Source organism: Pinus tabuliformis, chromosome 6 (genome assembly GCF_031772625.1).
Source record: "Pinus tabuliformis cultivar Carrire ecotype Pingquan chromosome 6, CPIR1, whole genome shotgun sequence".
In the NCBI taxonomy this organism is placed as follows: Eukaryota; Viridiplantae; Streptophyta; class Pinopsida; order Pinales; family Pinaceae; genus Pinus; species Pinus tabuliformis.
In genome coordinates, this window is record NC_142292.1 from 961,261,532 (window position 1) to 961,284,121 (window position 22,590).

General features: G+C 36.6%; 1 pseudogene; it reads left to right on the forward strand.

Annotated features, from left to right (window-relative positions):
* Nucleotides 1-20,722: 20,722 nt before the first annotated feature.
* Nucleotides 20,723-22,064, forward strand: LOC149262147 (uncharacterized; annotated as a pseudogene).
* The last annotated feature ends 526 nt before the right edge of the window (nucleotides 22,065-22,590 follow it).

Below are 22,590 nucleotides of genomic sequence, written 5' to 3' on the forward strand. Positions count from 1 at the left end.
ACAAATCAAATCTACACTACTTGCAATGAAATTATTCTAAGGACAATTTAACCATGAATCTATGAAATCAATCTAAGCATACATATACATGAATAGGAGCCTTTGCAGCTAGGGTTGGGCCCTAACCCAAGAGCTTCAGCCCTCTAAGTTAATTCAGTACTAGATCAAGAAGAAGCTCATTCTCATTATCAAAATAGAAAATTACATAGCAATGTCTTCCACAAGTCTGGAGCTAAAAAACAACTAGTGTTTTTACAAAAAAATAAAAAAAATAAAAAAATAAAATAAAAATAAATAAAAATAAAAATAAAAATAAATAAATAAAAATAAAAAATAAATAAAACTAAATAAATAAAATAAATAATAAATAATAATAATAAATAATAAATAAATCAATTAATTAAAATAAATTAAAAATAAAAATAAAATAATTTCGAATCCTAATGAGGCTTTAGGCCTCTTTATTTATACCACTGGAGTCTCCAATGACTTCCTTAAGTCTAGGGAGGCTCAGCTCTGAAACTCGAGATAAGCTAACTTTTTGATTGTCACTTGCTCGGTTGGCTTTTGATCTTCATGACTTGGCTTCTTGTACTCCGAGCTAGTGTGATTGATGGAGGAATATTTGAATGAGGGAGGAGTAAGTGAGGAGGATTTACCTCCTACAATCTCTCTTCCTTGTCCCATTCGAGTTTCAGCCTTTAATCTTGCCAAAATTCTGTGATTTTCTCTCACAAACCTGCATTCAATGCACATTAATCCACTAGGCATAATATCTCACTTTGACTCCTCTCATTAAACAAAATATAATCAAAACATGTAATAAATTGTGAGAAGAGATGATTTGACTAATCTAGGAGGCGAATTAAGGTCCATATAGTTACTCAATTTCGAGGCTCATCAATGATCGTCCTTCTATATCTGGATGGTTGCGTCGATACCATGGATCTTAAATTTTCAGATGGTCCTTTTCATTCTGATGGCTACACCCATACCGTGGATCTTTTCACATGATCCTTTCTATCCAAATGGTTACATGAATACCATGGATTCATGTTTTGATATATATTATAGAGGTATCAGATATGTATATGTATATGCATCCTTGATTTGCAGATCTCCTGGCGGTGTATATTCTAGTCCTTGCACTGGCTTGTAAAGCATCTCAGCCACCACTCCTTGTGTTGCCTTCATGCTTTAGGGGGCATCTATTACACAATATTTTGTCACACCTCTTGCACTTCCCTATGTCATACCCTGGAGTGCCAAAACATTGAAACTATGTAGTGTACCGAGCCTGATATGCAGACCAAATCATCCCTAAAGAACTATTGAAAAGTTGCCTTGAGCCTTTCTTGAGAAATACAAGCTCAAAACCCTAATTTTTGGGTCAGCGCAACTGTGACACTGCCCTCTCGTGCTGATGGCAAGTTGCATTATAGGAGCCTCGCGCTGCCAGTGTGTTTTTTTCTTGGATACTCATTTTGAACCCTTTAAGGCAAGTTTTCCCAAATTAGAAGAGAAGCTTCGTGATCTACAGGCTTCTAGAATGACGAGATGGATGTTGTTCGTTGTGGAAGTGGTATAATTCTCCCAATATTTCCCTTTGATCTTATCCCTATGAGCTTCCTCCTTGAGATGTTGACCTTCCTCTATCTTTGGTGAGATCCTAACTCCCTCTACATGCTTATAAATTCATCCCCCTCCATTCCCAAATGGTTGGTCTCTGATTATTTTCACCGGTTGAGATGGTGCCTACATGCTATTCACTTTTGGCTGGGAGAAGGAGTTCTTGAAGAGCTTGAGCTTGGACTTGGACATTCACTCAAATAGGGCTACTAATATCAAGGCCTAGGTTGTATGCTTCCTCTTTTGTTTATTAATATATAAAACTGTTGGTTCACTTTCCATACGTGCTCGTGTTAATGCTTCATTTATCTTAATTCTCCTTGATATGTTAAGTGAATTACATTTGATTATGATTATTGCACCTTTATGCTTTGTTGTGTTTTGGCCTCTTGTGAAGGTATTCAAACACTTTGAGTAGCAAGAACTAAGCCTGAGAAGCAAGGTATGAAGATCTTCAACAAAGGAGCGCATTATAGCATCAGAGTGAGGTAGGTCCCTGTCCTCTTCCCTTATTTTGATTGTAGTCTAGGAAAGTGTTTTGTAGATTGTCTCGTTTGATGCTAGACCCACTCATTGGGCTAGAGGTATCGTCTCTATCTGTGGAGAGGAGTTACCTACACAACAAGAGGGTGGAGGTAAATTCTCATCTTCTATTTTTCCCTTTAGTTCATCTTTCTCTATTAATTTTTATTCAAGCCAGGGTGCTTATCACTCTTAATTTCAGCAAGTATAAGGTAAATTGAAAGTACATAGCAGTGTTGTAGCATAGAAATTTGTATATTACATAGTTAAATTAATATATTTGTTGGGTTGTGTTATATTCTTTCCACGACTAGCCCACGTAGTTAACCGAGGGGTTAGAGGGGGGCGGATCCCCCCCCTTCGTTGCGCTGATTACGTAGCAGGGGGGTCATAGGGGGTTTGAGGGGTGTAGGTAACCCCACTTTATGGGGCCAGGGGTAGCGCCCTGGAAAATTTTGGTTTTGGAACATATGTTAGGTTGGGTGGACCCACCTATGGTTTTGTGCATGATTTTGTACATGTTTTTTGGAAGCGATGGTTTTCGGTCCATGGTATTGGATGCTTTGGCATGTATAAATATGCATTGTAACATTGAAAGGAACATAATGAAAATCAAGCTGGTAGTCCCAGTTTTGAAATCCAGGGGAAATCTTTGTGTATATGTGTTTTATGTGTTATGCTCTCGCATTTTTATTTTATGTGTTTTAGAATTCGTATGCAGGTAATTTCTGTACAAGGTTAAAACCTACATTTGGTATCGAAGCTGTTTTGGCTTCAAGGAGATGCCTTTGTTGCTGAGGGGTTTCGCTCTAGCCTGTGGTAGACCCTGTTCAGTGGGAGATCTGCTAGATCGATTGTAGTGGTGAAAGAAGATGGCAAGCAGTAGAAAGATAGAGATCGAGAAATTTAATGGTCAGTGTTTTGAGTTGTGGAAACTCAAGATGGAGGATCTGTTGGTGGATAAAGATCAGTGGATCACGGTAGATCTGGGTACTAAACCAACGAGAGTTTTCGATGAAGAATGGAAGAAGTTTGATTGGAAGGCAAAGAGCACAATATGATTGTGTGTCTCAGATTCAGTATTGCTGAATGTATCAGGGGAAGCTACGACGAAGGCTTTGTGGGACAAGTTAGGGACTTTGTACCAATCTAAGTCTCTGGTGAATAAACTATTCCTGTGGAAAAAGCTGTATAACCTGAGGATGAAAGATGGAGACTCGGTGACAGAGCATCTGAACGCATTTAATACTGTAGTAATTCAGTTAGCATCTGTTGATATTAAAATTACAGATGAAGATAAGTGCATCAGTTTGCTGTGTTCTCTACCATATTCGTGGGACAGTCTGGTTATTGCAATAAGTAGCAATGCAACTGCCTTGCACTTTGATGAAATAGTCTCATCCTTGCTGATGGAGGAGATGAGACGGAAAAATGTGGAGAGCCAAAATGGTGATGCCTTGTCTGTATGAGGACAGTCCTAGAACGAAAACAAAAATAAGTCATCGAGTGGGAGATCTAAATCTAGAGGGAGATCTAAATCTCCAGGAAAACCTGTAAAGGTGGTGTGCTAGAAATGCAGAAAGGAAGGGCACTACAAAAGGGACTGTAAATCTAAAGCTCCTGATAAAGGAAAGGGATCTGATGATGCTTCTTCTGTAGAGGCGAAAACCACCTCAGATGAAGGTGGGGATGTGTACTTGGATTCTTCAAGTACACATGTAGATCATGAGGCATGGTTGATTGACTCAGGTGCATCCTTTCACTTCACTCACCATAGAGAGTGGTTCTGCGAGTATGAGAAATATGATGGTGGTGATGTCTTCTTAGGGGATGATAGGAAGGCTAGAATTGTTGGTCGCAGAAAAGTAATGTTGAAGTTGCAAGGTGGAAGGGTTAGAACACTTTCGGGTGTTCTACATATTCCTGCATTGGCTAGAAATTTGATTTCTATAAGCAAGTTGGATGATGCGGGTGTAAAAAGTGTGTTCGAGAAGGATACCTGCAAGATGGTTCAGGGAGCACTAGTATTGATGTGGGGAGTTCGGATTGGAACTCTGTACACGCTGCAAGGTAGCACAGTCGTTGATGGGTGCAACAGTTCTGTGGTTCCTAAAAGTGGAGCAGAAAATCTAGTGGTCTCTGGAGAGAATACCATGTTGTGGCATCAAAGGCTTGAACATATTGGAGAGAAGGGCCTTCAAATATTTCATGGTGAAGGTATGGTAGAAGGTATGAGTAATAGCTCTCTAGATTTTGATTTCTGTGAAAATTATGTATATGGGAAGCAGAATCGGGTGAGTTTCCCCTCTGGTGGTAAGAGGGAAAAACATATGTTAGAGCTTGTGCATAGTGATGTGTTTGGACCTGTGAAGGTTCCATCACTGGGTAAGTTTGTGTACTATGTATCATTTATGGTTTGTGCTACCAAGGAAGACCAATATTGGACAGACTGTTGGATATTCGTTGCTTACAGACCATTGCATACATCAGGCTACCGATACTTTCTGTACGGGGTTAAAACCTACACTATTTGTGTTACATGTTGTGGCCTTCCATTGTAGGGCTTCAATTGATGCTTCTACTATTTTCGAACCTAAAACCCTAATATAGATGTGGTGAACCAACTACCTATTCTAGACCTGGAGAACATGTGGGAAAAAACTTGTGTTGTTCTAATTCTTGTGGAAATTTTACCACTGTACAATGGGTTGTGGGATTTGACCTAGAGGATAGATGGAAAATTACTTGCATTCTTTTGATTTTGAGGAACTTTTATCACTATACAAATGCTTGTGAGTCCTGTAGGATAGATGGAAAAAAACTCGCATTATTTTGATTTTGAGGAAATTTTTTCACTGTACAAATGGTCTCTAGATTTCAGAATGTTTGCAAGGGTTTCGAGGGTTCTTGATTGGGAGAAACAAGATCTGACTTAGTTTGGGAGGCTTACGATCCTGACATAACCATCAACGAAAGTTGAAGTGCCTCGACTCCCTGGCAGGTCCCCGAACTTTCTAGAATTTTAAAATCACATTTTGAAGATTGTACCAGATTTTGCATGGTGTGAGGGTAGATGCTACTATCGGTTTCAATAAGCCCACTTCTCATCAAATGGAAGCCATCTTTGTCACTGGTTTGACTAGATTCCTAAACTTCATTAACCATATTACTCAAGTCGAAAGGTTCTTCTAATCGCAAATTCAAAGATAAATGAATCGAGGAATTTTCATGAGCAAGCTGTTTTGAAGAGTTGTCTTCATGCAAGTGGAGAGATGATGAGGGCTGGGAAGAGTACTCAATGATTTTCTTGTTTTCATTTGCATCATGGATAATCTCACCAAATTGTGCCAATTGAGAAGTTAACTCATCGAATAATGGACTTGAAGAACATGGAGTAACCCTATCGCAAGTAGATGCATCACAGATGGTAGAGCACAAGGGATAGTGAGATGAAGAGGAAGTTTCATCAAGCACATATTATTTATTTGAATTGGATTCTGGATCCAAAGTAGAATCTTTGTGAGAGACCAAAATATCAGCTGATGCACCTGGGCATTCGTGATTGCATGCATCAATAAAATCAACATCATTGGAATGGTTGTTGTTCGAGGCTATGGATTGATTGAAATAATTGATTGCATCTGATCCACTACCAATATTATCATATTGAAAATCACCCAAGAACGGAAGTGCATAACCTTGACACAGAGGATCTTGACAAAAACAAGAAATATTTAGAGCATCTTCACCTTCCTTCTCCTCTTCCTGTGTAAAGTGAGTTCCTTGTACCTGATCGCAATTTGAACCAGCAATGCAAAAATCAACAGGGTGTGAAAGACCCACCGGTGGAGCCAATTGATCGGGAGGATCACTGTACAAAGAGTCAAGGCAGAGAGGATAACACGAATTCATACTAGAGTTATGAACAATGAGATCATCTTGTGGAATGGAGGAGTTAGTCTTCACCATAGGCTTCATGAGCCATTATGGAATTTCCTCCATTGAATCTGAATCATAAATAGAAGAAGAATGAGAAGGTTAATTAGGAATTTTATTTGCGAATTTCCTAACTTTAATGTTATCACACAAAGATACCCACATCGGGACTGGAAAAGGAGGAGGACAAGGCACAAAAGGAGTAATAGATTCCTCCTCCGGAATCAAAGGTTTCTCATGATTCATAAGAGTTGGGGTAGTAGAAAAATCAAGGGGTTTAGGTTCACAGTGTAAAGAGATAAGAACCAAGTTCTCAAACTCGTGTTTCAAGAAATCTTGATTCATGACTTCTTCAGAAACTTCACAACAAAGATGAAGGAATTGATCAGAAAAATCCTCAAATAATTCATTAGGCTTCATTCTTAAGAGATTGATTCTTTTACAAACATCTCGGTAATTATACATGTCAAAGGCTTGATGGAGCTCCCCGAGGAACTGATGAAGGGAATGGATGGAATTAGGTGGTAGTTTATGGCACCATTGATTAAGACGACCTTCAAGGGTGAGGAAGAAAAGCACACAAGCAAATTTGTCATCATCAATTTTGTAAAATTCACAAAATTTAAGAAAATCATAAATGTGCTCGGTTATGGGTGTTCCATCCTCACCGTCAAACTTTAACTGGGACAAGTGATCGAGAGGCTCATCGGGGATTGAAAATTGATAAAGGGAAAAATTGGAGAAACACCTTGGGAGTAATATTTGTGTATAAGCCATTTTAGATAAGAGCTTCAAACCAGATTCAACAAGCTCAGCTTGTCATCTGGCCCACCTTCTAGCGCCAATGTTGACAGTGCTGGAAATCCATCAACCAAGGGGTCTCCTTGATGTGAAGTCCCAATTAGACCTCACACCATTTGGTGTAGGAGCCCCATCCAAAATATCATCCCAGTTGCCACATATCTTAAAGATATGCATTGGCTCTAACTGTCTGCATGAGAGAGGGATGTAATGGTGTCTTTGAAAAGTGAGGAGGTGTGCCTTGTGAGTGTTCAGTATTAAATGTGTCAAGGTTCTTGATCTACTGCGGAGAGGGGAGAAAAGTGAGCCTCGAAGTGAGAGGTAGTAGTACCACCCAAGAAGAGACACACATGAACTGAAAGGATCCGCCTAACATCTAGCGGAATAGTCCATAGAGGATGCGATGGTCATTACAACCAAAAAATGAAGAAACATCTATCTAATCTCCTACAGAATAGTCCACACGGATGGGACAACAATAACAACCATTACAACATATTATAAATAAGTTAAGTACGAAAACGAATGAAATAGTTCAAATATCCTATCACATGTGAAAGCAAACATGAAATACGAACATTCACATAATAGTCTTACAAACATTCATAATCCATGCATGAAGAATGTGTTGGCCTTGAAGGCTTCTATCATTAAGTAAAAGTTTCAAGACACATGTTTACAATGTACATCACTAGCTCGAGTAGTGGAACATTGGAACCACTCCTTGCTCCTCAGAGAACTAGCTTATTTGTCTAATTCCTAGCGGGAGGAGCCAAGGTGAAAGGTCCTTTTCTCATACAATGAGGGAGTATACATAACCAAGGGTTGATGCTTCCCATCCTTGTGACTCTTTGACTACCCTCATGATTGTTTGAATTCCTATGACTTTTCATCTTACACGACTCTCCATATTACATATATGTCCTTTGGACTTCCACTTTACAATGAATATAATATACATTTTCCACAATGATGATGTGGCATATGACAACTCATGACAAGACATGACATGGCACTACTGATATGAATTGCTTGAATGATGTGGAAATGTCAAGCCATTGTTGCTGTTGTGAATGATTTTTTCTTGAGAATGCTCTTGTCTTCCACCTCCTCATGGATTAGTGATAGGAATCTTCAATGGTCTCAAGTCTTTGAGTTGTGGTCGCGAGTTGGTGTCCCTTTGCTTTTCCATGGTAGTCTATCAGCTTTCATGCTTAGCTACATGAATGTATTTTGCATGTCCTCCTCCTTCATCCCCTTCTCCATCATCCCTCCATCATGTGATAAGATACATGTATCTGCGCTTCATTCATGATGAGATGACATCAACCTAAGAAAAACCCCTAGTCTAAGATGATGCATTCTGATCCATCAATTGAGCCCGATACAAGTGACAAGCTAGGGAGAGGGGTTTAGTGACTATGCATTGCATAGTTCCAGTAGTCAAGGGGGAGAGCTTGAACTCTAAGACTGTGCAGTGCGCCGATCAGGGAGGCTTGAAGGACAATACTGCGCAGCTTCTGGAGACCATGGGGTCTAGTTAAGGGAATAGACAGTGGGAAAGAAATTTGCACAGTTTTGGATGTCAAGGGAGGTTGGGATTCTATGCATTGCGTAGTTCTAGCAGCTAGGGTAGAGGCTTAAGGCATAAAACTACGCAATGCGTAGTTCAAGCTGGGATGAGGGACAAATCTCCGCAGTTTTTTCAACCAGTGGGACAGGTTGAAGGAATGGTCACTGTACACAGTTCTGAGAGGTAAGGGCGGTTGTTCCACTGAGATATTGCACATTTCATAGGCTCGAGGAGATAACTTGGGGCTTGGGTTTGTGCAATGCACAGTTAAGGCTAGGCTATCTAAGAGGATTGCACAATTCTTGATGTGGAGGCTAGGTCTTGGGCTCAGGAATTTCTTAGTGCAGCAATCCTGAGAGGCAGGATCTACGCATTACACAGAAAAAAAAGTCAAGGTCATAGCTAGAGGACTAGAACCGCATAATGCGTAGTCCGAGCAGGTCAGGTGAGATCAAGTTATTGGGTCGATAAGCCTCTTCGGAAATGGTTAAGTGTTAGACCAGTGAGACTAATGTGTGAATTAGATAAAGCTTCGATTGTGATATAACATTTAAAAAAGTTGGAAAATCAATAACATAGATCACCCATGACACATAAACAATACATTTTACTGTGCGGGACTGCTCTATGACCAGTTACGACAAGTGCGACACCATAGATACACTTTATGATGACCGTTATGACACATGTAAGGCAGTGCTAAAAAATTTGTGAACGAGTGTGACATATGTTTATATGGTTAGGAAAACTTATAAAAACAAAGATAGACCCTTGAAACCACCAGAATGAGCTTTTACACTTGATGCGACAACCCACATATGAAATACGACATTTTTCCTAAGTAACAAACGGGACCAAAACACTCCAGAAAGATACATGAAATGAGTCTTAGTGTTTGCGACAACAATGTACAGGACCAAGGAAGGCTCTGAAATTAATCATAGGCCAAAATTTTGGAGGGTGTTGCAACTACTACAACAAGTAGGAATTGTAGTTTGGTCCCAAGAACGAATGGTGTTCTTTGTACAAGCCCATGCATTCTTTGTACAAACCTTAGACTACTTATAGTAATCAAGGTAGGTGTGAGCAACAATGGTTTTAAAACAAATCTATGATGTATTAGCAACACTCGGCCAAGATTATCCTAGGTATAACTTCCCCTAGGTACTTAAAATATAGAAATTTCAATCTACACAACAAACGTGAATAGTTTATTAGATTTGTAATATGTGTTACTTCCATATTATCATTTATCCATGATCTGGAGAATGAATCCATCGGTGCTCAGAGTAGTACCTTCTCTCGGTTAGCAAACATGCCCGGTAATAATGATTAGGTAGTTTCTTTCTTATTTTATTTTTATTTAGATGAAAGTTTAAAGTGTATCTAACAAAACTCAATCCATCCTTGTTTAAACTATATCCAACAGAACTTAATCCATCCTTGCCTGACTCAATTAACTAGTGTCAATTTTCTTTCTGAAAGGCATCTAGAGACAAGAATTTCAAAGACCCTCAACAGGGAATGCTCACTCTAGAAGGTCTTCAAGCCATGAAAGAATATTAAGGCTTGAGCAAGGAAGATGTATGAAGTTTGTTACTATTGTTTCTGTTTCCGTCTTTCTCTCTATCTCGTTGGTGATGAGAGTTGTCCGTTCCACCTAAATTTCTATCACGGTTCTCACCATGTCTTGGGAGGTCATTTTTTTCCTGCCTCCAAAAATTATAATTTACTGATAAAGAGAAAAATTACATTGAGCAAATGTTTCTCATGCATTCTTATAGCCTTTCACAGCTCCAATGAAAAGACATAATAATGTCCATAGATTCAACATCAAAATATTTAGAAGACTATTTACATCATGATAACATGTGACCTTGACGTAATAATAGTCCCTTTGTACAATCTTGCATATGTGTTTTATAAAAAACGTAAGCAGAATGGATAATTTATATTAAATTGGAAATTATAAATGGCAATAGAAATATCAAAGAAAAGTTTTATGAAAATAATCTAAAAGTTGTCCACCTTTATCTTCAGGCACCAAGCATATCCCAACAACCAGTTGATTCCTTTCTTGGAATATGTAGGAGAGAGTAACCTATATGAAACCCTCCTAAATTCTCCAATTCTCCAATTTTCCTCAAAAATAGGTTGTTGGGTGAAATTTCTCAGCTAAAAACATTGTTAAACCAATTTATTATTAGCCTTGAATCTTATAATATTTTTAAATTGTGTAAGTTATATTCATATGCGATGGTAATGTTTAACCTCGAGAGGTTCCTATAAATATATTTGGCTATCCTTGCTTATCTATTTCCATCCTTGCCTATCAATATAAAATAGCTATCCAATCCTTTATAGGTCCTTTATCCTTTACAGGTGTGTCTTTAAAGGACTAGATAGGAGAGCCTTATAGTGGTATCTCTCCTTATTTAACTAGAGCATATGCATGTCTTATCCTAAGAGGGCACTTCACTAGACACCATATCTCACCAAAGGTATTTTACCTCATATGTTTTTGTAGTTTTTCCATAGTATTTTGGAGTTGCAACATTTATCTATGTGTCTTTGTGGGCACTTCTCTCAGTTCATGTGAACTCTTCAATTACCTCTAGGTGTGAGTTCTGGTAAATTATGTGTATGTATCATCCTTTATTTTTATAACTTTGAGCATGTCTTCCAATCCTTCTCGTTGTGATCCAAACATTCCCAAGTATCTTGGGCTTTATTGCGTTGCCTCGACAATGATATCCTCAATCCCATTCAAGGACATAATTGGCCTCACAATATTTAGAAGAGTTGATTATATCGTCTTGTAATAAAGAATGGGCATCATTGGAGAGTTGTCCTCTATCATCAACAAAGCATCGATTCATTCCTCTAGACCATCTCTGAATGGTGGTTGTTGAAGTACAGAGTCCATAACATCAGTGGAAGACTGTAATATAGCATTAAGCATTTAACCCAACTACACTAAGGCTCTTCTTATTTCAAGTTTGTAATTTGCATTGATTTGAGCAGGTCAGATAATACTTTTGTGTGCATAAGTGCTTTGTGCTCTCAGGATTATCATGTTGAAAATCTGCTTAATGTATGTATGTGGGGAGGGTTTTACCATGGTGACTCAACACATATGGAAGTTAACAATGCGACATCTAAGGCTATTTTAATGTTTCCTTGACTATCAATGACAAATATGACAAGTGGAACATAACACTGAATGGAAAGGAATGAAGTTCCAGTGTGAAAGTGAAAACGGATAAGAAAAATAGTTGTACTTTTGATTATGTGATGAGGGATTTTTGACATGCAGATATGAGTAGTTACAAATAAAAAGGAAAGGTAGTCCACCTATTCTTTACATATGCCAAGAGATGCTAGAATAAAGATATGACTCTGCATGCTGACATGATAATCCACAACAATTGAAATAGAATCTTTGTAAATTAAAGATATAAGACCAAAAACTATTCTATTCTATGTATATCAAATATTAGCAGTTGTGTTACTACATATTTGGAGATAAGTTCTATTCTATCTCCAAAAAATATCCGAAGACCAAATTCAAAATTTAGTATTTTTTCCATGCAATCCTTGTTTTCCATATAAAATTCACAACTTTTGAAGGGCCCATATTGCATAACATACATAATAGCCATGTAAAGTAATGACAGAGTTGAAGGAAGCCAACTTCCTCTAGCAACAATGGTTCAAGATGCATAGAGTTAGAAAAGTTCAGTAAAACACACAAAAATAATGTCAAGTCTATAAGCGTACCCTTCTACTATATTGCAATAATCTGTAAATACACAGATATGATGGTAATGATATGTAGATTATAAATTGTAATCATGGCCAATCATGTTTATGTCTGAGGCTTTTTGTACCTTCAAGACACGAACAAACAAGCATCTAGCTAGCTTTAGGAATGTATACGTTTATATTTATTTGATTAGAGGTAAAGATGACCTTTACATAATGGAGACAATTCATACCTGAGTACTGATAGGTCACAAGTTGCATTGCACAATCAAAACTTAATTTCCCACAAGATCACCGAACTAGTTGCTTCCATTCACTGAGTTTTGCATAGAATTTAAGTGATACCTAGATATTCAATCTATTTGTCATCTAATACTAATGTTGATTTAGAAGTTCTTTCAAAATCTAATTTGTTGCTAATTTTAGCCACTGTTAGCTTATTTATTTTTTATATTGATTCTTAATTGGATCTTTCCTTATAGGTTTCCAAAATGACCTAACCTTCTATAATTGTAATGTCTACACCTTTCAAAGCAAGCTTACTAATATTGTTTTAGAAATGGACTCCAAATGTCAAAAGCCTTTTTTTCCATAATGTTAGGACTTGAACCATCTTTTGGGAAAGCATATGTCCAGTTTTTGGGGCTTTTCATTCCTCTAATAAATTTTGTGAAATTCTAACTTTCCAATATGATCCTTCATAGGGGAAACAAATCCTATGTTTAAAGGAGGGATTAGGCTTTGAAATGGTGCTTGTGTGCTTAGCTCCATGGCCAATTTTATCTCTTTATAATTTGTGAAGTTTCAAGCGTCAAAACCTTAATTTCACATCTTCATACTTGTAAACCTCCAAATTTGATTTGGGATTTGTGATGAGTTCACATTTTCAAAAACCCTTAGGAGGCTTTTGGATATCAAGAACTCATCTTGGTTGAGACCAAAAATTTTACATGAAGGAATTTTTAAATTAAATTCCACACCCCATTCGAAATAATGCTCTACCCTAATTGAATTATGTTCACTCATTTAACACATTTATTGCATAAGCATTCAATACATTGATTGAAACTAGTATGATTCATCAAAAAATGAGAGGTTTTAATCCATGAAAATAGCATACTAATATCAAGAGCCCCCACTACCCAACACTGGGTGGAAGTGGAAATTACAATTGATAGGGCCAAAAGCTACAGGTGGTCTAACTACCTAATTCAAAATGATGCCTTTGTTCTCGACATTAGGATTGTAGTAAATGCTATCATGCATCAATTGAGAAATCAAGTTACTCTTAGACTAGTGATCTCCATTGCTAACAAGTCTAAGTCTCGATATCCTAATCTCCTAAGTCTAATGTCATTGACCTAGATTGTTTTCAAAGTAAGGTAACTCCACTAAGAGGCCTGAAATTGAATGACATGCACACAATATCCCTTAAAATTTTGAAGGAGAAGTCAGATCAATGTGGTTGAGGATAAACATGGGATAAACAATGTGCTGGATTTTGGTGCTTAAAATTTTGTGTTTTAGTTGCAATACTTTCCATGGTAGTTTCAGCAATATCTTCAACATGCGCACATCTTATTATTTCCCAATTCATATCATCCTTTGTATCAGGATCTTTCTCTCTCTTATGGAATATAGGAGCATTTTCCCTCACGGATTCCCAGTCAATTATTGGCTTCTTACTATTTTGGGTCATTTTCAATATTTTCTCTAGCAATTCCATTGATTTTCCTGGTGTATATTTTAGGAGCCTTGGATTTCCCATCCTTCAAGGAAGATTTGGGGACGTCTAGTCCCAAATTTCTTAATTTTTTATGATCTTCTTGGGTGGAACTTTGAGCCAAATATGATGCCTTTGTTGGTTGATCTTAGGGTGGATCCAAGCATTCTAGATTCAAATTTGAATTCCTGTGTGCTAAGGACCAGAGAGTAGTTGCAACATTTATACTAGCTTTTGTTAAGGAACTATTTTGAGTGCAAGAAAGTTATCATAATTTTTTTCAGGGCCTCTTCCAAGGAAATCAATCATATGATCTTCTCTAGGTTGAGTGACACCCTTTACTTTTACTTTGAATAGTTTCATACTCTCTCATGATATTCCTGCAATATTTTTCCCTACAACAAAGTGTTTTAGATCATCTAAATGTACTTCCTTATCCTGAGGAATATTTCCTATTTTATCTTTTCCTAGCCCGACAGTCTCTGGTTCCAATTTTAAAGGCCTCTCTAGTAAAGGTGTAGCAACATTATGAATCCCTCCATTTTCTTAATTTTGTGAAAACTCACTAGTACCTGCCCTGATAGCAGAATTTTGGTTGACTATCCAGTTAGAATTGCAACTCTACAAATTAAAGTTCAACAATCAATATCACGGGTTTTTTTGGACATATTAACTTGTTGTTGGGAAATTATTTTATTCTAGCTAGATGTATTTAGATTCCATCTAGTAGATCTAGAAACTTAATTTCAATGGCTTTAAAAAATTGTAGTCATTTTTAGAGTTTCAATCCTCTTATCTTAACCAACTGAACAATATATCTCAGATGAATAGTTGGTTCCCCTTCTATCTAGTGCTATGTCATGGGCATTCTTTGGTAGATACATGTCTTCCAAATGAATCAAGAAACATGTTTGATATAGTTATAGGTTTTGTGGAAGGCTTATCAAAAAAAGTTTCTAATGATCTCTATTACATCACATGTTGAGAACCTACATAATTCAAAATAGACTAGACTTAACCTTTTTTAACCTTTATCTAGACCCCACTTCTACGATGGTGTTTCATTAGGATTTGAATAACTTCATTAGAAAGGAGTTTCATAAGTGAATTATCACCTCTTTTCTTTCTATTTTTCTTAGCAACATGATTAGCCACCTTGGTTCTCTCATTAGTAAGCCACCTTGCTTATAAAAAAATATTTGTTCTCTAGGATTATCAACATGAGTAGGATATCTATTAGTTATATTAGCCATGACCTCAACATGGAACAAGCTATGGAGTCTCTTTTGCTTTGAAAGAGAGAGATTTATTCTTCAAAAACAGTCGAAGGACAAAACCTAGGGACAAATGGAAATATATTATTGTTGGAAAGACAAGAGACACCATACAGACATTTATTAATCCTATCCAATGACAAGCCAACCCATAAATAAGTTATCTTAAACAAGGAGAAATCAACCCATAACACATCATTTACACAATGAAGACAAAAAGTTGTAATACATCATGAAATTATTTACACACTTCATACATCAAGACATCATAAATTATATACAACATTTTTACAAGCATCACAACTATCATCTCATTACCAAGTTTGCATCACTAAATTCCTAATAGAATGCATCAAGAGTTTATCATATTATAAGATTGATTTAGTTGTCTCTCTATCAATATAGTGATAGATTCTTTGAACTCTTAAGTGATGTACTCAATAGGTGGTGAGAGTTGTTATTATACGATGCAAGCTTGGAGAATGATTCCTAATAACTAACTTGGTAAATTGTTGAACCAGCTAAACCAGCACCTACTACTGAACCATTTCAAGGGGCATAATCTATCATTTTTGAGACACTGAAGTAGCTAGCTAGTTCTATATCTATTTCCAGTAGTTGATTATATATATGAAGTAGAAGTAGATCCTCCATCAGTAGCTTTCGTAGCAGATTAAGACTCATACCCATAGCCTACAGGTGCATAACTAGTTCCAAGTCCAAGAGTATCATTAGTAACATAGCTAGTAACAAATGAAGTAGCATACCTAGGAGCAGCATATCCCATATAACCAAGTGCATCAATAGATTTTATATATCTAGTTTCATCATATATCCAATCTAAGTAGTTTATATAGTAGTTAGTTATGATTTTTATATTCAAGATTGATAGCCAAGGATCTATAAATAGTATGAGAGGTAGTTCCTGGTCCAGTAATCACAGTTTCTCCTACAAGTACATATTAAGCATACCTGGTTCGAGGTAGATCTAGGTAGTTAGGATCAATACAAAGTCAGCAGGATACCCTTGTTATCTAGTTCCAGGTCTATAAGTGGAATAACTCAGTCAAACTCAATCAAGTTAACTCAGTCAAGGCATTGCTTTGAGAATGGAAATATTAACTGATATTGGTAATATGCGAGAAGGTGGAAGACTTGGAGATAGCTTTGCTTTGAGTTTCAGGTCTTCTATATTCAGAAGCCTTAGAGATAGCTTTGATTTTCAGTTAGCTTTGATTTTCAATTCAAGAATTCGCATTAGCTTTGCTTTGAGTTTCAAGGTTTCTGAATTCAGAAGCCCTTGGAGATAGCATTGAATTTGAGTTATCTTTGAGTTTCAGTTCAAGAATTTACATTCAGATTGCATCACCAAGGACTTGCTGCCTCGTAGCTTTCCTTGTTGCATCATGTAATCCATTACAATAAAAAAAATAATAAAGATGACAATTATATGCTTATTAAAATGTAATAAAATTACCTTGCATTCAATGAAATTCAAGTATTTTTTAAATGCATGATTCAAAACTTGCAAATTGAGTAAGCCACTTGCTATATATATATATGACAAACTAAAAACAATTTTATGATATATTGGATATTGGATAAAGTGAAAAGTGTCCTTCAGTACAAATATATATCATTCTCCATAAATAAGGAGAAAAAAAGACCGCTTATTAAAATTACAATAATCTTTTTCATTTTCACAAGCTCATTAAATTACAAATATATAATGTTTTCCATAAGGAAAAAATACCGCTTATTAAAATTGTAATAATCGTTTCCATTTTCACGAGCTCAATAAATTGCAAAAGAAAGAAAGTCATCAGAAAGAAAGAATGTGTGATGTCCATGATCAACACACAAAGCATAATGATGGTCCCATGATCAACACACTAAACATAACCCATGGGACCGAAAGACAGACTGATTTGTATAGCTTCATCGTCAACGCATGAAACATCGTAGTGAACACGGCATGCTTGACTCCTCTGGCCGCCTCACAGACTCGAGAAGTAGTACCCTGAATGGATGTGATTTAGTACAACGACGTTGGCTGAAATACGTGGACATCCATTGAACATAAAGTGAATGTGAAAATGAAAGCCGATCTTAATCTATCCTAATGGATTCAATTTGTCAAAAGTTGGATTTACCATGGAAGTAGAATAATCCTTTTGAGATGGTTACAACTAGCAATTGTCCCAAAAGGTACAATGAGAGGCCGATAGGATTATTAAAAGGAGGAAACCTCTATAGATAGGCAACGAAACTATTGAACATGGTAATTGAAAAGCGGCGAATTACATTTGCAAATATTAAAACAAATCACTTACATTGGTGGTTCACATTATAACTAAAACATTAATTAAAACAAATCACTTACATTGGTGGTTCACATTATAACTAAAACATTAAGTAATTGTAAGATGCTTTTCATAAGATGCGAAATAATGGACAAAAAGCCAATCCGGGAAAAAAGCATCTCATCCTTCTTGACATTGCAAGAACCCTAGTAGCTTCATTAAATAGTTGAGGCAAGATACAAATAACAGAATTACCTCTCCTCCTCCATGCCTAAAAATTGCTTCCTTTGCATGTTCCAGAATTTAACTTTGTCAGATATGGATTGTCATTTAACCATTGCTTCCTCTGCTCTGTTTCTTTGGCACCTGAACCTTGTTTTCCATGGAACAAAGAGCAATTGGCTAGTTCACGGGAGCATCAATGCACTCTCATCATCCCAAATAGAACAAATCCATTGAAAAGTAGCATAAAATATTGTTATCAAGCAGCAAAATCTGACCTTCATGATGACCTGTATATGCAGAAATGGTCCTCCTATTTCCTCATTTCTTGTATTGAAACACACTTTTTTTTCAGTTTAAAGAATGGGTATTTGCATATTAGATATGTTTGGGTTTGTACGTATATCTCATGTAATAAGGCACTGATGAATGCCCGTCACATAATGAAGCTCGAAAACCAGAAACGATGATGATCATTTCCCTTTTGAAAATGCTCCTTCTTTCACATTCAATAGAACATCAAGGTAGTTGCATGACTGACATGTTGTGGGAATCATATTACCACTATTGCTTTCAAGGCAAACGTTTCTTGAAACAGTACTAACAGATATCGTATATCTTTTTTAGTATAATCTGTAGAATTTTGAAACTTTTCCAACATTTCCTGTGAACTCTCATCAGGGAAAATAGATATGACAGATATTCATATAGAGATAACTTAGATCAACATCATGACATACAATTAGTCTCCTAAATTAAGAAAAAATATCATCCTGTACAAAGGTAACTATTCCATATACCATTATTGGCTCTGACTTTTAAGTTTTCACCTAAACTGAGAATCTTCCAATGCTAACATAAACAAAACAAAGGTAACATTTGTCATTCTGTATTGTTGTTCTGTACAAAAGTGGTTTTGAGGGGAATATCAATGGAAGAAGGCTAAACACTACGTTTTTATCCTTTTCCAGTTTTCCATCAGCCAAATCGAGCCAGTCAATCTTTGTCAAAACTGCAAGTTTGAATCAGTAAAATTGTTCGTTTTAATATTCCCACTCAAAACCACTTTTGTAAAAATTAACATCTGATATGTGCAATTCCATCAAAACCAAAACGATTCTTGCTGGATTTAGACTACAGCATAGTAAAGTCAAAAGATTTCACTAAAGACAGGAATTACATCCTCCGCTGATATACATTTTCCCATTGTAGGTTCCACCATGATAAGTAAGTGACATGATTATAGACCCATTTCCTGCCTGTTGTCTGTCTTAAAACTGCATGCAACCTTTCATTTATGCCTGGATATATTGCATATTATTTTTTTCTTTATTGATTTTGTTATGAGAAGCTAAGGGTATGCATACTAAGTTTCCTTTATACCCACTCTGTCTTCTGCAAATTTTACTGTTCCAGTTTATATGAATATAAAAGACGTTTTGGTTCTGGTAGATTCAAGATATTTGACTGTGATTAATATGCTTGACATTATACATTTTCGAAAATCTTCCCTTCATGGGTTAACATGATATACAAATTGAGGCTTGAAATTGTGTGAGACTGGAGAATGCATTGCACTCATGCAAATCTTCCTTGATGGATTTTGTGATGACAGGTACTGGGACATGCACATTTCCACAAAGGTATATACTAAGGAACCGCATTCCTCCTATCATTTGTTCTTTTTTCTGTTCTGCATCCATGTTTGAGCCCTGTAGCATCTTCATGATGCTTGCCTCCAATTGAAAAGATATGAAATGTGGATACACTCGAGTGATTGTAGCCACATCATGTATCTGTCAGTTGTCCAAAAAAGCCAAATTGTTCTAGAGTCACATGCCTTGATAGAGTTGCTTTGAGCCTGCTGGCAATGATTTTAGAAATCATTTTGTAGGTTGTGTTACATAATGATATGAGTCGAAAGTCAAAAAAGGTTGAGGGCTTCTCAGTATTTGGGATGAGTGCTACGAACATAACATTGGTCACCCCTGATATTTTGCATTTTGACCTAGATTCCTCTACCAATTCTATGAGCTCCCTTAACATAATGTCTTGAAAATGTAAGAAGAGCTCCGTCAAGCAACCACTTGGTCATGGACTCTTCTCCTTTGTCATCGATTTCAGAGTGCCCAACACCTCCTATTCAGTTATTGTCCTCTCCAAGTGTGCATTCTCCTCTGCATTTACCATGGAAAAAAATAAATCTATAAACTCTTTCTGGCAATAAAAACAAAGTCCTTCTCTGGCCTTACATAAACTACTAAAATAGTGGATCGCTTCCCCTTAATATCATTTTGTGAAGAAGGTATGCTACCTTCTTCGTCTTTGATGGGCAATATGACATTTTGTTTTTTTTCATGTGAGAAACAAATGCATGTGTCATCTATGATTAAAGGTTTTGTCTCATCCTTTGTCAATGAAAAACACAATTGCCTAATCTGGATTCCTAAGGTGATCGATATCTCAGATGATAAAATGAGAAATATATTTTACTTTTCAGTCCATGAATATATGTTAAGCACTTAAACACTTGAGCCCTGAGTATTAGTCAATCCTGGGGCACATATCATGAGTAGGGTACATGCCCTGTGTGTCCAACTGATGTGGCCAATGGTTAATGTCCCCATATGTTGTCATTTGTCAATTATTTTCAAACTATCAATAGTTGGATCTTAATGCACTATGTATGATCTATGGTGTATTCTTGCACATTTTATGTGTTATAATTCTTTGTTTTATTTCTATTATTTGCACACGTACACACATCATCGGAAATAAATCGCTAGGATACTCCCAGACACTTTTCCCCATTCTAAGCATGCCTGACTTTGTGGGAATCAAACTTGGGACTTCCACAGTCTGTTGGAGTACTAATAATGTCCTGGCAATACTGGCACCAACCCATTGAACTATATATATATATAGAGAGAGAGAGGGAGAGTGACCTTCAATGGAATTCTTTTCTTTGATATGCTTTGCACTATTGCAGATAGATTATAGTTGGTGGTTCAGAACCCGTTTGCTTTCAAATATAATTTCCCGTTGGTGCAATATCTGATTACAGAGCTAGTTGGATCAAGATGAATCCAAGCCTCTCACTGGATGAGAAATGGTGGTTACAATTTCAGCCTGACTTTCAAGGGAAGATCAATTTTGGTTGTGACTCTTTGTACAGTAGGAAATTGAGCATCACTGAAGCTCAATTACCTGCATGTACAGACTCAGATTTGAGTAATTGTTCCAATGGACAAACATGTGGACAAAGCAAAAATGATACATGCTGCCCACGGGAAGTGAATGAGGAAAACTCTGCCTTTAACAAAGTCAAGAAAGTGAATGGAAGTAAAGATCATACAGCTTCAGCTGTTGATGGTTGTCAAGATCAGGCATGGACAATGGATAAGTTGATGGATGGTACTGGGCTTGAAGGTTCCATAAACCACTATCTGAACTGTACAAATGCAAAATCTTATGAGAAGGGTGGAATTAGGTGGTGTAGAGCTGATCAAAGGGAGCTTGCAAAATTGTGATCTGGCACGGGAGTGCACCTTTTAAAAGCAGTGACAAATTTAAAGAGATGGACATGTCTAAATCCAAAGATGCAGTTTTTTCAACTTCTGTTGGCAGGTTCAAATCTCCATATCAAGAAGAGAAGGGCTTGAACTCCTTGTTACTTTATGGCCATTCACCCTCAACTTCAGAAGCCACCGAATCAGAAGTTGCCCATAAATCATCCTCCACTGATTACCGAGAGAGAATCATTAGGTGAGTTTGGTTGCCCCATGATGTCTCATAAAATACTATTTTTCAAAGGTGCGTAAAATATACTTGATAAGCAGGGGCATTTTTGTCTTTGTAATTCTTGTTCTTTGCAAAAGCTAATATGTATATTTACAAAAAATCTCTTTCACAGAACGTGAACAAAAGTCCATGATAAATTGGCAAACTATATTGGCACATCCATTCAATGTCCCTTTTGAGTCTTAGAGAGTTTATAAACATGCAATACATGGAGAACCCTGCATTAAAGATATAGTGATAACCATAACATGAAGGTGTCATTGACAAAGGCTTCTTGCTAATAAATCTGGGTATTGGTAATTTATTCTTATTTTCTTGGTGGCTCAAGCTAGTCATTATTGTTTGGCAGATACAATCGCAGGTTAACCAGCTCCGATGGAGAAACAGAATATCTGGAAGCTGATTATACCAGGAAGTCAGACTTATTGGATGCTCTTCGACATTCACAGACTCGGGCTAGAGAAGCTGAGAAAACATCATATAACAGTTTTCTGAATTAAATTTCATTAATTCATTTAGAAATTGATTATACAGATATTTCATGTCTACAGAATATCTTCCTAAAAACATATAGAACACATAAGAAGACTCTATTAAATCTATGAGAAAAATGGATTGTCAACATGATGAGGAAGAAATGGCATTGTTGTCTAAAAACTGTATGCATATTTGTTGCACGGACAAGATTCATTTGTGATTTCAGAAATGGAATTATTTACATGCCGAACATGCAAGAGATGGTTGCAGAACTATTTCAAGCCAAATGTTTAGCCATAAAATACCAAAGTTCATATATGTATACTACAAGGAAAAGAGAATGCCCAACCAATTTACTGATTACATTCACAGTCATACAAAACTCTGTAATTCCATGATTTGCATAAATAGATCTTGACAGAACGAGAACAAAACAACAGAGTTTGGTCCAGAGCTAAAATGCTCAACTTCCGTAATAATCTGAAGATCCTGAAGTCGACAGGGACAAGTCACTCTAGACATGGAGATGTGTTTGGAAAGATATAACTAAACATATATACAATG